This window comes from Solanum lycopersicum, chromosome 5 (genome assembly GCF_036512215.1).
Source record: "Solanum lycopersicum chromosome 5, SLM_r2.1".
Lineage (NCBI taxonomy): Eukaryota > Viridiplantae > Streptophyta > Magnoliopsida > Solanales > Solanaceae > Solanum > Solanum lycopersicum.
Window position 1 is genome coordinate 28,325,382 of NC_090804.1, and position 14,068 is coordinate 28,339,449.

Here is a 14,068-nt window from a genome sequence, read left to right on the forward strand (position 1 = left end):
AACTTTATTATTTAGTAAAAGGCACACATGAAATGTGAGTAATTTAGAGTAACAAGTAACAACATAATGATAGCATGTAGTATGTTTTATGATAAAAGATAATGTGTGCTTAAAAAATAAGAGCTACAAAAGTATGACATAGGAATATATTCAATTAAAAATTTGGATGGATAATGCATAAGTATCCCTCATCAACTATAACCAAAATCTAGTTACAAGCCTTAATTTAATTAGGGTCCGTGTTATCCCTCAAACTCAATTATTAATATTTGTGCCCCTTTTGTACTGATGTGACACATTCAATCAAATAAGTTTGTTATGTTTGTACACACGTGCCTTTCACGTGTGTAAATTTTTTTTAAAAAAATTATTAAAAAATAATTAACAATGTTTTTAAAGTATTTTATTTTAATTTTTTAAAAAGCAATATCATTTTCCTTATCTTGTATTTAAATTAATTTAGTACATGTGTTGTTTGTTTTATACTTTTTCTACCTTCGTTCATTGTTTTTTCACTTTTATTTTCTATTCATTTTATTTACTCTTTTTAATTTCTTTGTATTTCCTTTTGCTTTTATTTGAAATTTAGTTACAAAAGTCGTATATATAAAATTAGTTAATATAGAATAGATAGTAATATGAGTAAATAAAATCAAATAAAAAATTTAAAACTCGTTAAAATATAAGGAGAATATTTATAAAAAAATTTTAAAAAAATAATTTTCTAAAAATAATTAAAAGTGAAAAGATAATAAACTAATGAAAAAAATTAATGTTTTAAGTGAGTAAGAAATAAATTTTTTTTTCAGAAACAGAGAAAATTATTTCATTATGAATAATTTTAAACAAATTCACTATTTCTTATGAAATGGAGAACTTGCTCATAAAAAACTAATTGATTACTAGCTATTTTACGAAATCATCTATTCACGAGTAATTTAGTACTCATTATGAAATGTAAAAACTCATTAGCAAAAGCCTTAAGATTCACTCTTGATGTACCATTTTCTTTCATAGCTTCTTAGCTAAATCATCCCATTTCTTGACCTTTCTTCTGAATTCTTCCCCTTCTTCGTCGCTTCCCATCACGATTGTCATACATCTATTGAACTCATATGTTTCCACCACACCTCCTTCACTGGCATTAATTTTAACAAAATTCTTCCAGATATCTTGAATGTGTTTTGCATTACAAACCTGATCATTCTAGAGTTGAAATGCCACGATAGGTACCTCAGATGCTATTTTCTCTAAAGTTGAATTCCATCCACTTTGATTAAGAAAAACACCAACATAATGGTGTTTATGTACTTCTACTTGTGAGCAGCAAATAACTATCATCCCTTTCTTTTCAAGTTCGTCTTTACCACTCAACTTGTCCTCCATTTTATCTCTATCTTGTCCTTCCCAAATCTCCATAAAGATGGTCAACATAATTTCCAGGAATCAGTGACCAATCTCCTCCATCAATTGACTTTATATTTCTGAGTAACTACCAAATGCCATGTAGATAAATGATCCCTTATCCTTTGAGTTCAACCAATCCATATAGTTTTTCAAACTAATCTCACTCGTATCAGATCTAAAAGTATCATCATCAAGTAATTTTGAAGAAATTAAAGTCCCAATTCTTACCGTTGTAACAAGCTTTAAAATTAACAAAGCATAGAAGTCTTCTCAAGATCTCTTGAATTTTCTTCACTATTAAACATTTCAATTTGCCTTTTAATAGAATTAACTACCAGTTGTTAGTTTCCACATTATCAAACACAAAAAATGGGAATCAATTGGACTAAGTGGTGGCAATCCCGGTATCTATATTATGTTATCGTTAGCATTATAGGTTTATAAATAATCAGAATAGTTTGTGAATGTATATAGTAAACATCAAATATTGTGGAAGGTTTGGATCCAAGAAAATGTAGATCGGATATTCGTTTTTTTCCCACTAAACCAATCCATTCTATGATAGGGGTACAATTTTTGGCACTTGATTGGATTAAATTAGAAATTAGTTTTTACCCCAAGGCTTTGCAGAAGAATAGAACAAATAAAAGTCAACAATTGAGCTAAATTATTTTCCATCGTAGCCATAAGAGAAAGGATCAAAGCTTAAACTGAAAGTTGATAGGCTCGCGATTAAAGTAAATTCAATGCCTTGATTGATTAATTGTTTAGAAAATTGAAGACATGGGTTGATTTTACCTTGGCCTTCAAAAAGTACTATAAGAACATGAGATTTTTCATTCTTCAACTTTTCATCTTTTCGGTGGTGAGAATAGAAGAATAAATAAAGGTTAATAACGGTTTTGGGCAGGAGAATTTTGGTTTTTTTTGAACTGGATTTGTTACAATTAATTAGGGTTACACATATTTATACTAGGATATATATGGTTCTAGATAAAAAATTTCTAGGAAATTCATCATATTTTTTAGATACTTATCTTAAGTGTTAGGTTTCTATATTTTATAAATATTTATTTAATAAAAAGTATTAAACGATATTTTACTCATTTTTCTAAAAGCTTCAAGAAGTATTTGAATTTACTGTTATTTTAAAAATAAATTTAATATGTAGGAAAAAAAATAAAATAGAAGATGGATGAATACTTTTAAGTAAGTTGATGAATAATAATAATGATAGCAAGTAGTTTGCTTTAATATCAAATATAATGTGAGCTGATGATTAGAGATACAAAATCAAAATATTTTATTTTTTCTGGAATTATCATTATTATTCAGTAAAAAATGTAACAAATGCATGTATACTTTAATCTAAGTAAAAAAGTATAATGATAACAAGTAATATTCTTATGATTAGATATAACATGTGCCAACAAATTAGAGGTACAATGCATAAATATTTATTGTTTCGTGAATTATAATTATTATTCAGTAAAAAAACACAAGAAATGCATAAGTATTTTAGTATAAGATATGAAAAATATAATAGTAGTATCTTTTAATATGAATCATATCTTGTGCTAACAAATTAGAGATACAAAAGCATGACATTTTTTTGTTGTTCCGAGAATCATCTTTATCATTCAGTTAAAAATGATGCAAGAATTGCACGAATGTATAGCAATTTTGTTTAAGAAATACAAAAAACACAATAATATTTAGTATGTCTTATTATCAGATATATCCTGTGCTATCAAGATAAAGATAAAAAACATGACTAAAAGATAAGTAGAAACATAATACCGTAAATTAAAATAGAATATGAAGAAGTAAAAATATGAAAAAAATACAAAAAATTCAACATGTAGCACATAGGCATTATCTATCTACATTATAATTTTTCTACAAAGAGTGTTATTTTGTTTTAATACCTGTAAGAGTTCAACAATTTGAAATAATCAAACAAAAAAATGTAGGTACTATTCATTTTTCCTATGTAACCTAAGGAATAAAAAAATTTCAAGTGATGAGTCATATTGATGTTTCACTAAACTTTTATATCTATTAAAAAGTTTTTAGAATTTCTATAATTTCGTGGACTCTCATATGTTTGATTCTTTAACTTTTTCCAAATACATGAAATTGTAATTTAGGGTGAGATTACTCAAGCATAGTATTTTTATCTGTTCTGATGTTGAAAAAGTGACTGCATATCTTATCTAAAAATATTAACATTTAGACAAGACACACATTTATTTGCTTAATTTTATGTTATGATACTACTTAGTTTGAGAAAAGAAAAGATATATGTACATTCAAAAAATATTTTTTGAATTAATCTAATATGGCAAAATAGACATGAATATTCTTATAGTTAGCATGATCTTTTCACAAACCTTAATAAATAACAAGAATAAAATCTTGTAAAAAAAACCATTCCTAGTAAAATGGCAGAAGTCCATTCAGTTTGAATAATCAATATTATTTTCCTTGTATCGTTTAAAATAAAATATATTTGAACATGTTCATAATAATTAAAGTTTCAATTCTTCATGTTCATTACATATTTTTAATCCTTCTATCTTATTTCTAAACATTGACATACTTATTAAATACAATGTAGTATAGTGACAACGTACATTCATAATCGTTTTTGAAAAATTTTATTTGCTTTTTTACAATTATACTTTACAGGCATACAGTGTCTCATGTTCTTCCACTCTCTAATTATTTGAGTTTGTTGTTTCGACTTGAAATTTAGCTATAGCATCAACATTTCGTGATTATTGAAGATTGAATTATTTCTAGTTAATGGTTATGACTTATGCATATTGGGTTTTGGTTTAGGTATAAGGTGAAAAAAAATAAAACTCTACAATGTATTAATTCCAAGGCTTCAAAGGATAATTTTTAAGCATTAATAAGTGAATTAAAATGCAATTTAAACTCAACTATCGCAATCTAAACTTAGAATATTTTAGAAACAAACATTCGACTTAGCCAACATGAAAACTCAAGTCTTAACAACTAAAAATTGAAAGTCGAAAGAACAAATAACTAACTACCTATGAAGCCTCTATAATATAAGAGATGTCGGGAAGAGACCTCCAATTATCCTAACAATTGAACATGCTAAAAACAATGTAAAAAGGGGATCCTGAGGAAACAAGGAGTCTCACCAGTTGACTTGAGTACTTGACACGATCAATGAGACGCTGGGTACTAATTGTGATTATCTGTATCTGCATGTTAAAATGAGATTTAGTCCATATGACATCAGTACATTGAATCTACGAACATGTTAGGGGAAAAATAACCTTGAAATAAGATTGAACTTCATTCTGAAAGAAATACTTACCTCAGGTTTACTCAACTGATGGATACTAAACTCAATGCGTAAATGAACAATAATAAAGATACAGTTAATATAAAGCATTTAAGCAGTAGGTAGCGACTCAATGTATTCAAAAATAAATATAACAACTTAATGTGTGTGTGTCTATATATATATATATATAGATACATACATACATACATTAATCACTTAGAGCTATGTGATGATACAACATCTCGCCCACGTACTTGAACTATTCTATAACTTTCCAAAATATGAAGCACCTCAACTAATTGTATCAACTAGTCAATACTAAAAACAATAAAGGAATCATCTAAAGAGTATGAACCTTTCTACCTAAGGTAGCTAAATGGTTTATAGAGACTTGAGTTATGATAATGTCGTCCCAATATAGGTTCTCAATACAACTTCCAAATAATACTCAACTAATATGTTTAAAAACATAACTCGTTCTCTGTGGTTTGAGAATATTACTTAAAAAGTTTATCTCTTATAAGAGGTGGAACTCAAAACTACTTATGAAACGCTTTTGGAAATCGGTGTTTCCTTTATTGTCTAAATGTGAAAACATTTTAAGTCTCAAAATACTTAGTTCCCGAATAATCTTTTGATGAAATGAAAATCATTATTACTCTCACTCAACTAAATACTCATGTTCTTGAAAAATGTTTAAACCGTTTGCAGAAGACTTTCAGAAAGACTCTAAGAACTCTCTAGACTTGGCTCTTAACTTTCCTTGAATTTATGAATTGTTGGTGTGCATAAAAATGATTTCTATACGTTAAGAAGTCATTTGGAGTAGGTAGAATTTATATGATGTCTTAGTACACTTTTGAAGGAATTCCACGGGCTAAACGACGAAGAACAAATAGGGTCAGACGTCCCAGACACACAACTAGCACGGGTTGCGAGCCCCAAAAGAGTAAATGCTGCAAAATAGAGCAAAGCTGGCGCTTTCCCCAACCTCTCTGGCGCAGATGGGGCGTGCCGCACCAGCTTTCTGATACTCTCAAATTACACCTCCCTAAACAATCAACATGGTTGTTACCAAGTAAATAATCCAACACGTAGGTTGGAGTCAATCCTACGAGTAATATGGTTTTATATTCAATTTAACCCACAATTATATTAATTTTGTCAAGGTATTTTTGAAAAAATTAATTGAAAAGGCGGGGGCGGTTGTAAAAAAATTCCTAAGGTTATTTAATTATCAATTATGAAAGAGTTATCCTTGGTATGCAACAAGATGAGAGAATAACTATGATTTATGTTATCTCCAATACCTCCTAATGCGGTAATGCTAGTTATAGCAATCACTTCCTAGTATATTACATTCTAAGTGATAAGCTATGTATCTTGAAATCCTTGGTCCGGCATCTAGAAAATTTCAACCCGCACCTTGGTCCGACTACATACATATAATTAACTAACCCTTACATTACGTCATATTAGACATCACATCGATATATGACTTAGTTTTCACTCTCACACCAACCAACACTAAACTATTAGATAGTATCACACTAAATTTATGTTTATAATTCTTTTCTTCTTAATTACCTCCTTGGTCTATCAAGCAGCAACAAGGGGAGTTTTAATATTTTCAACTGCTAAAAAGATTTCTAAACGAAAGAATTATCAAAACATCCAAATTAATATTCAAAGATTTGTTAATTACTATTCACACATTGCTAATCCCTCATGGTTCCTAGAACCCCGGTTGTCGAGTTTAGTTACACATAATCACAAAAACACAATTAATTATATTTTATGAAAGAATTATGAAGTTACATAATGAGAATGATAAAGCCAGATTTTAAACTGGAATACCAACACCAAAATCTTCAAAATCAACTTAAGATATCAATAATTGCTTAGATTTGAAAAAAAAAATCTGTGAAGTGTCAAACTAGAACAATAAAAGTAGAAGCCAACCCCAAAAATGATGCTTACATACCAAATTTATAGAAAACTAACTCCTAATTAAAGAGGAACCAAAATAAGGAAAGTTTGTTTAGGCACGCGTCTTCAATATATGAGACAAACTTAAGGACTGTCAATGGATATATGGCCCGTAAGTCCATTCCATATCAAAGGACATAAAAGATATTTCTTCATCCATAATATACCTTCTCATAATCAAATGCTGGACAACCCATATTTTCCATCAATCAATCGACGGTCTGTCAATGCCCATTCGTGACTTCATACATATAATCTTCCAAAATAAGGTAGTGTAACCCTTAGAGTAGCCTTCTAAGATTTATCTGTATTGTCTATCAATTTACCGATGGACCATCAATGCTCGTTGTAGTTCCACACTTGGTCAGATTTCTCTGATTTCATCCAATGCCTGGTCTTCCCATATAGGATACTCGTCTACGGGCTGTCAATGGATCTATGATCCGGCGTTTCTTCCGTGCATGCCTTTTTCTGCACTTTTTATGTTGTCTCTTTAATTTTGCGCCTAAAAATATTTCCAGCAAAATATGATACAATATGATCAAAATCAATAAAAAAATGCATAAGACATACACAAGTCTTAATTTAAATGCATTAGCCATACTGTTAACTAATGGTATACAAATACCGTCAACTTAAATTTGTCATTGGTCCTCAAGAGACGAACTACAAATTTGAACGACACTTGTATAAAAGCAGGAAATTCAATCTCATGAACCTTTGTTTGAGTGAAAATCTATGTCTCATACTCGACCAGATAACTCATGCAGATCATAACATGACGCTGATTGAGATCTCAACAACCACCTTCACTTTTTTTCCTATCACCAAGGTACCAATTCTCAAACAATGTAACTAGTGCCCTCACTTTAAACAAAATCCTCCAATTTCACACAATGAGTCGATAATTAACTACAAGGAGTTATTTCAACACTCATGCTCAGAAATAATTTCAAGTAATGTAAGTGCTCAATGCCATAGGCTTTCCCTTGGTTTCACTGCTTAGACTTTAAAAACTAGACTTTAACATCACTATAGGACCTTCGTTAGCTTGTAATGTAGGCTTAGGGTTAGGTGTGGTATATTTTGGTATGTTTAGTGACTTCCTGCCCTCCTTGACATTACATTAGGCCTTCTACCTATTTTTTCCCAATCTTCGACATCCTACCTTTCCATCTTCTTTCCTTTGATTCGTTTCAACCATAGATGGGACTTCTAACTTCGCAACTGTTTTATTTTTCAGTTTCTTTCTTTTTGATGTGTTTATTGTTTTTAGTTTCACAAAGTCATATCCTCTTTTTCATTTTACTTTTCTTTTCTTTTCAACACCAAACTCTTTTTCATAAAAATTTTTCTCTAGATTTTCTCCTTCATAGCAACCCTCAAATTATGGTTTTTGCATGAGTACAGGTGCACATTAGCTGATGTCGTGTAAGGTCCAATAAAGAGGTCAGTTTACTTTACATTAGCCACCCTAAATTTATGCTGTTTGCCTAAGTCAAGGTGCACATGTCCAAGGAAGGTTATGGGTCAAAACAACATTTAATTTTTTTAAGGTGAAGTAGGGAGTTAGAAAAAATGATCTATTTTAGGATAAAAGTATTTGGATCAAAGGAAATACATTTTATTTGGTTGAACTCTTCTACGATAGTTGTGGACTATTTCGAATATAGGCCTATGATCACTTCCTAGCCTCTAGTCTACATTATCATAGCACGACTAACGGGGAAAGTTCTCGTTTGTCATCAACTATTGAACAATCAATAATTCTCATCCCCACTTTTCACATCACCCCATTATCAAAATATTAGATTGCCGAGTTCAAGTTTTAGTCTCGGGTCATGCAGTTTTTGCATTATCATCTCATATTTAAAGACAATACATTCAACTTATCTTAGCCTAATAATTCAAGAAAATATCACAACATTTGGACATATTTAATTTTACACAAGCCATTATGCTTTATCCTTTCCTGCTTATACCCATACAATCCTAACACATGTCGGTTCTAAAAATATTTTAAGAATATCTTGGCGGAAAAACACATGAAAGAAAAATCCAAGAGAGGGTCATGAGTTGGTTACTAAGACTTCACCCCTATCACAACCAATCCGTTTACCCCACCACCAACAAAAGAGAGTGCAACTGTCCCCAATGTACAAAAAACATAAAAAAGTAATTGATATTTTATGAAGAAAACCTATGGCGAAAAGCGCCGAAGACCTATCAACAAGATGGTTGGTTTGGTTACCAAATCCAGCTTGGCATACAATTGGTTCACCCTCATAAATTCCCAAATCTGCAAGGATAACACCATTAGTGGTACCAGTTAGTACACTATCTGCACCATCCGTAGTGCTCACATCTCAACTTACGGGAGCAGAAATCGTTTCCAGAACAACAACCTCACACACCCTCATATGGCACATTTCTTCAGCTATTATGGAGGTCCTCATAGCCTTCTCCTCCTGCGTACTCTCCCTTTTACTAGATATACCTCATCAATAGCTTTAATGGGGCGACTAGAACGATGCCTCTTTCCACGAGTAAGGGTGGGATCAGAGTGTGTCTGTGCAGGTGCCTTGAACAAGACCTCAAAAATGGTATTCTAAGACTAATCTGTCACTTCATGCTATTGCTCATCCACAGCCATATCAAATATGACATCTACATCATCTCAAATACTCGCCAACTCCATCTGAATGGAGGCAAGGTTCGTGGTGAATTTGGTCGTGCCAAAACTCATAACTCAAATGTGTCAAGGCATTTGTGGAGAGCATGGATCTACTGCTCTGTCTACTTAGCCAGCCTTTTCTCTATTTGGGTACCACACTTTAGTATGGATATCTCCTTCAGCAGTTCGATATGGTGCAGAAAAGTGGCTATATGAGCCTCTTATTTATGGACTCTTGCCAATGGGATAGTTGTCGATCGTGTTGAGCTATATGAGCTTCGGGGGACTATTAGTTGCATAAGAATAGAATATTAGGTTGTGTTAGTGTGATCAAGTATAATGGAGTCATTGATATGCTCATATTATGCCTCCCTAAAGAAGTATAAGCAATCGTTCTCAAGTACAGATCCCAACTAGTAGGTTGGGGTCGATCCCACGAGGAAAATAGTTTAGACTTATCTTTAATTCACAATTATATCTATTTAGTCAATACTTTTCCAAAACATGTAAGTAAAGAGGGGGTTTGTCAAACAAATTTCGTAAAGAGTGGAGTTATCAATTTGACAAAAGTAAACATGAGCTTTTATTAAGAGGAGAGTGTAACAATGGTATTTTTATTTCCCACAGGTTCATAACACAATATTCCTAACAATAGCAATCCTTTTCTTGTGTATTACATGCAAAGTGATAAGTTAGGTATCTCTAAATCCTTGGTCCGGAATCTAGAGAATTTCACAGCGCACCTTTCTCTGTTTACGTTTGTATACTTTATTAATCCTTACCATTACCTCATATTCGACATTATAATATATGTATTGAATCGACACTAGCCTATAAGATAGTATCACACTAAATTTATATTGATAATTCTTTTCATATAAATTCCTCCTTTGTAAAGCAAATAGCACCAAGCGGAGTTAAAACGCGTGCACTTTTTAAAGAAACTTCTAAGTGAAATAATTATGAATGCATGCAAAAACACTATAATAGTATTGCTTAGTTCCTAGTTATACTTTGTTAATTACCCATGATTCCCGCAACCCTAGTCGTGGATTTAGTTATCCATGTTAGCAAGATCCCAATTCATAATTTTAGATGAAGAAATCATGAACTTACTTTAACAAGAAGAATAAACCCATAAATCTTCACCTGGTTTTGCAAGAACAATTGTTCAAACAAAATATGGAAATTGAATTATTTCCAAAGTTGCAAAATCTCAATCTCCAACACACAAATAAGAACAAAAACAACAGTAGCTACCCCAAAAAATGAGGTTTTAATACCCAATATAAAAACAAATTCATAAAATTAAATAGAATTCAAATAAGGAAAGGTAAATACATTGACGAACTATTTGAGGTATCGTCGACAATTCGACTGTATATAGACTTCTTCCATAATTCAAGACTTAGAATATATTTTTCTTCCCCAGATGGCACCCTCACTGAACCAAACGACCGACCAACAGTATGATCTGTAGATAAACCTAGGAGTCGTCGAGGCTTCTCCGTAGCTACATAAAATCTTCCAAAGATACTGGAACCTCCTCTGAACAAAATGATGGTTCATCAATATGGTCAGTCGATCAATCGAATTATGCTTTTGTCTCTCGTGGTTCCTCACATGATCAGACTTCCGTGATTTTCATTCAATATCCTGAGATGCTCATCTAAGGTCACCACTTATGGTCCGACGATTGAATGATGGAGCCTTGATTGTCTCCATATGTATGGTTCTGCTTTTTTTTCAGTTGTTTTTCTTGTATTGACACCTGAACATCTTTCATGCAAGAATAGTAGAAATGCCGTAAAATCACGTCACATCAAACCCATCAACTAATTCTTGTGGTTTGTCCTCAAGCGACATACTGTGACTCATAATGTCTTTTTTACATAAGTATAGACTTTTATGCACAAGCACTCACATGGTTATAAACCCGATTCTTTGTTTGATTGAGTGAAGTCATGCGGTCTCTTGATTGACAGGCTAACTCATGCGGATCACATCATTAAACAAATTCACCATGCAATAAATACTTATTCTATTTTGGCTCTCACAAACATACAAACTTTCTCATAATGCAACTAGTGCCCTCACTTTTCAAGAAATCCTCATTTTCACACTGTGATTATGCATTTTGGGTACAAGGATCATAGTATCAAAACTCGCACTAAAGAACAAGTTAAAATAGAGTAAATACTCTATGTATATAGGCTTTCCCTTATCTTCGCTTCTTAGGTTCACCACAGTAGACTCTCGAATCACGGTAGGACATTTTGGCTTGTAATGCAGGCTAAGGGTCAGGTGTGGTACATTTCGATATATTATTGTAACTATTCTGCCCTCCTTGACTTTACCGCTAAGCTTCCTACCTCTTTTCATTGCTTTTGAACCCCTCTTCTTTTCCTTGTTTCCCTTTTTAAATGTGACATTCACTTTGCTTTTGCATATTTTACTAAGAAAACTCTTTCCTCTATTATTATTTTTTTAAAAAGAATATTCATTAATTTTTCGTGAAGTCACATTTTTTCTTACTCAAGACTTTTCTTTTAAACACCCCACTCTTTTCACACACATTTTAGGGTGTTCACTCATAAAATCCACCCTCAACTCATGACTTTTCCACGGGTTGAGGTGCACATTACCCGATTTTGTGTTAGTGACAATAAGAGGTCACATTTTGCATCCCTCAACTTAGGCTTTTGGCCTAAGTCGAGGTGCACATTTCCAAGGAGGGACTAGGGAAAAAACTTTAGACCCTAGGAAGGTGAGATGATGAATAAAAAAATTGATATATTACATGCTCAACATATTGGATCAAAATGGACACTTATATCATTTGGTCAAGTTTTTTTAGGCTAGATATTTGTTATTTTGAACAAGAGCCTATGATCACTTCCTATCTTCTAACACATATTCCCTTCGTAAGACTAAGCAGGCAAGTTTTAGGTAGGCACCAACTATTTAACATACGAATCTCTTCACCATCTTTTGGCACATCATTGCACTATCAGATTAGTAGATTATCAAATTTCTCAGTTATGGTTTTAGTTGAAGGTCATACACTGGTTTCTAATTATGTTCTTATTTAAAGCCAACACATTCAACTTTTTCTAGCCTATACATACAAGCACTAAAATGGACGGACTATCATTTTTATAAGACATCATGCTTCATTTTCATGCTTTTATACTAGTACATACTAAGACATGCCGATTCAATAGAAAGTTAAGCAGTCTCTTGGGGGAAAAGAACACAGGCAAGAAAACTTGAAGAGAGGATTTTGAGTTGGGCTAATTAAAATTCACCTTACAACTCACTTTCCATTTATCCCATCCCTTATAAAAAATTTGCAATTAACTCAAATGCAATAAGAAATCAAAGATACAGTGTGGTAGGTGAAGCAAACCTGTGGCGCATAACACTGAAAAACTCTAAAAACACGGGTGGTTCTAGTTTCTCAGAACTCAAAAAATCATCAGTTGGTCCACCTTCACTAGTGCGCATATCTTTAACAACGACACCATCACTAGTGCCATCAACCTCTGTAGTTCTCTCAACAATAGAACTAGATGGCCCAACGGCCATCTTTAGTGCCCATCTATGATATTTCTCCTCATAAGCTAAAGAAGTCCTCCTAGCTTGCTTTAGCTGTGTCCATTCTATATTTGTTGCACATGGATCATTATCGGCCTCAGTAGTGTGGGTGGAGTAATACCTCTTGCTATGAACTTGTGGCTCGGGCTGTGGATAAGCGTGTCCCTTAAACAGGGCCTCAAGTACAGTATATTCAACTTGCTTTGTTGGGGCACCCTCTAGGTCTGCGCCTCGAATCTCTGAGTTGACATGAATATCAGCTCATAGACTTTCTAACTCATTTAGTACGCAGTGCGGTCAGTGGAGGGGGCTGGTCGTGCTAGAAAACGTACCTCAAATGCATCAAGGAATTTATGAACTGCCTAAATATGCTAATCTGCCTTCTTGGACTCCTATTTATTTAAGCGGTCCTTTGCCTCACCAATGGATTTCTGCATTCCAAGTTTAATGTGGTAGAGCAGGGTGGAATTACGTGCCCCTAACTTTTGGACTCGATCTAGAGGGACAAATGTTGCACATGGTGGCGTGGATTTAGATGAGCTGGGGGCCTTGCTGGATTCATGTGAGAAGGAGGCTTGAGATATCTGCATGCTATGGTACGGTACTTTCAGTCCCTTAGTCTATCTCCACCCTGTCTACTAAGTTCTCGCTAAGTGGAGGAACCTTGATCCTTGGCCCTCTGCGTGTTGCCACTACTTTGGCCTCCTCCTTGATGAGGCATCTATCCACTATCCTCGCCGGTCAATGAAGTCTATAAAAGTGTCAATTCACACATCCCTGCACAACTCAAAGATTAAGCATGGAAAGGGGTAAGTGGTGGAGGTCTTAAATTCCCTCTCATGTATCACGACCAAAATCAGTTTGTTAAAGTTTATTTCTAGTCCTTCTTCTAGTTCAGCCACCATCACTGCCTTAGCTCATGTAAGTACATTGTCAGCTTTCGTGGGTGATAACTGGTATTGGACAAACATCCAGAAAAACATGGACACAAAAGTGAGGGTAGCCTTCTTCATCTATCAGCCAGTCTTCCCTCTAACAATCTATCACAAGAATTTAATCCATCCATTTCCTAACGG

The 14,068-nt window shown here is 33.1% G+C and overlaps 1 pseudogene; it reads right to left on the bottom strand.

Annotated features, from left to right (window-relative positions):
- Positions 1–919: 919 nt before the first annotated feature.
- LOC138348735 (UDP-glycosyltransferase 75C1-like) lies at positions 920–13,713 on the bottom strand (annotated as a pseudogene).
- Positions 13,714–14,068: the final 355 nt, after the last annotated feature.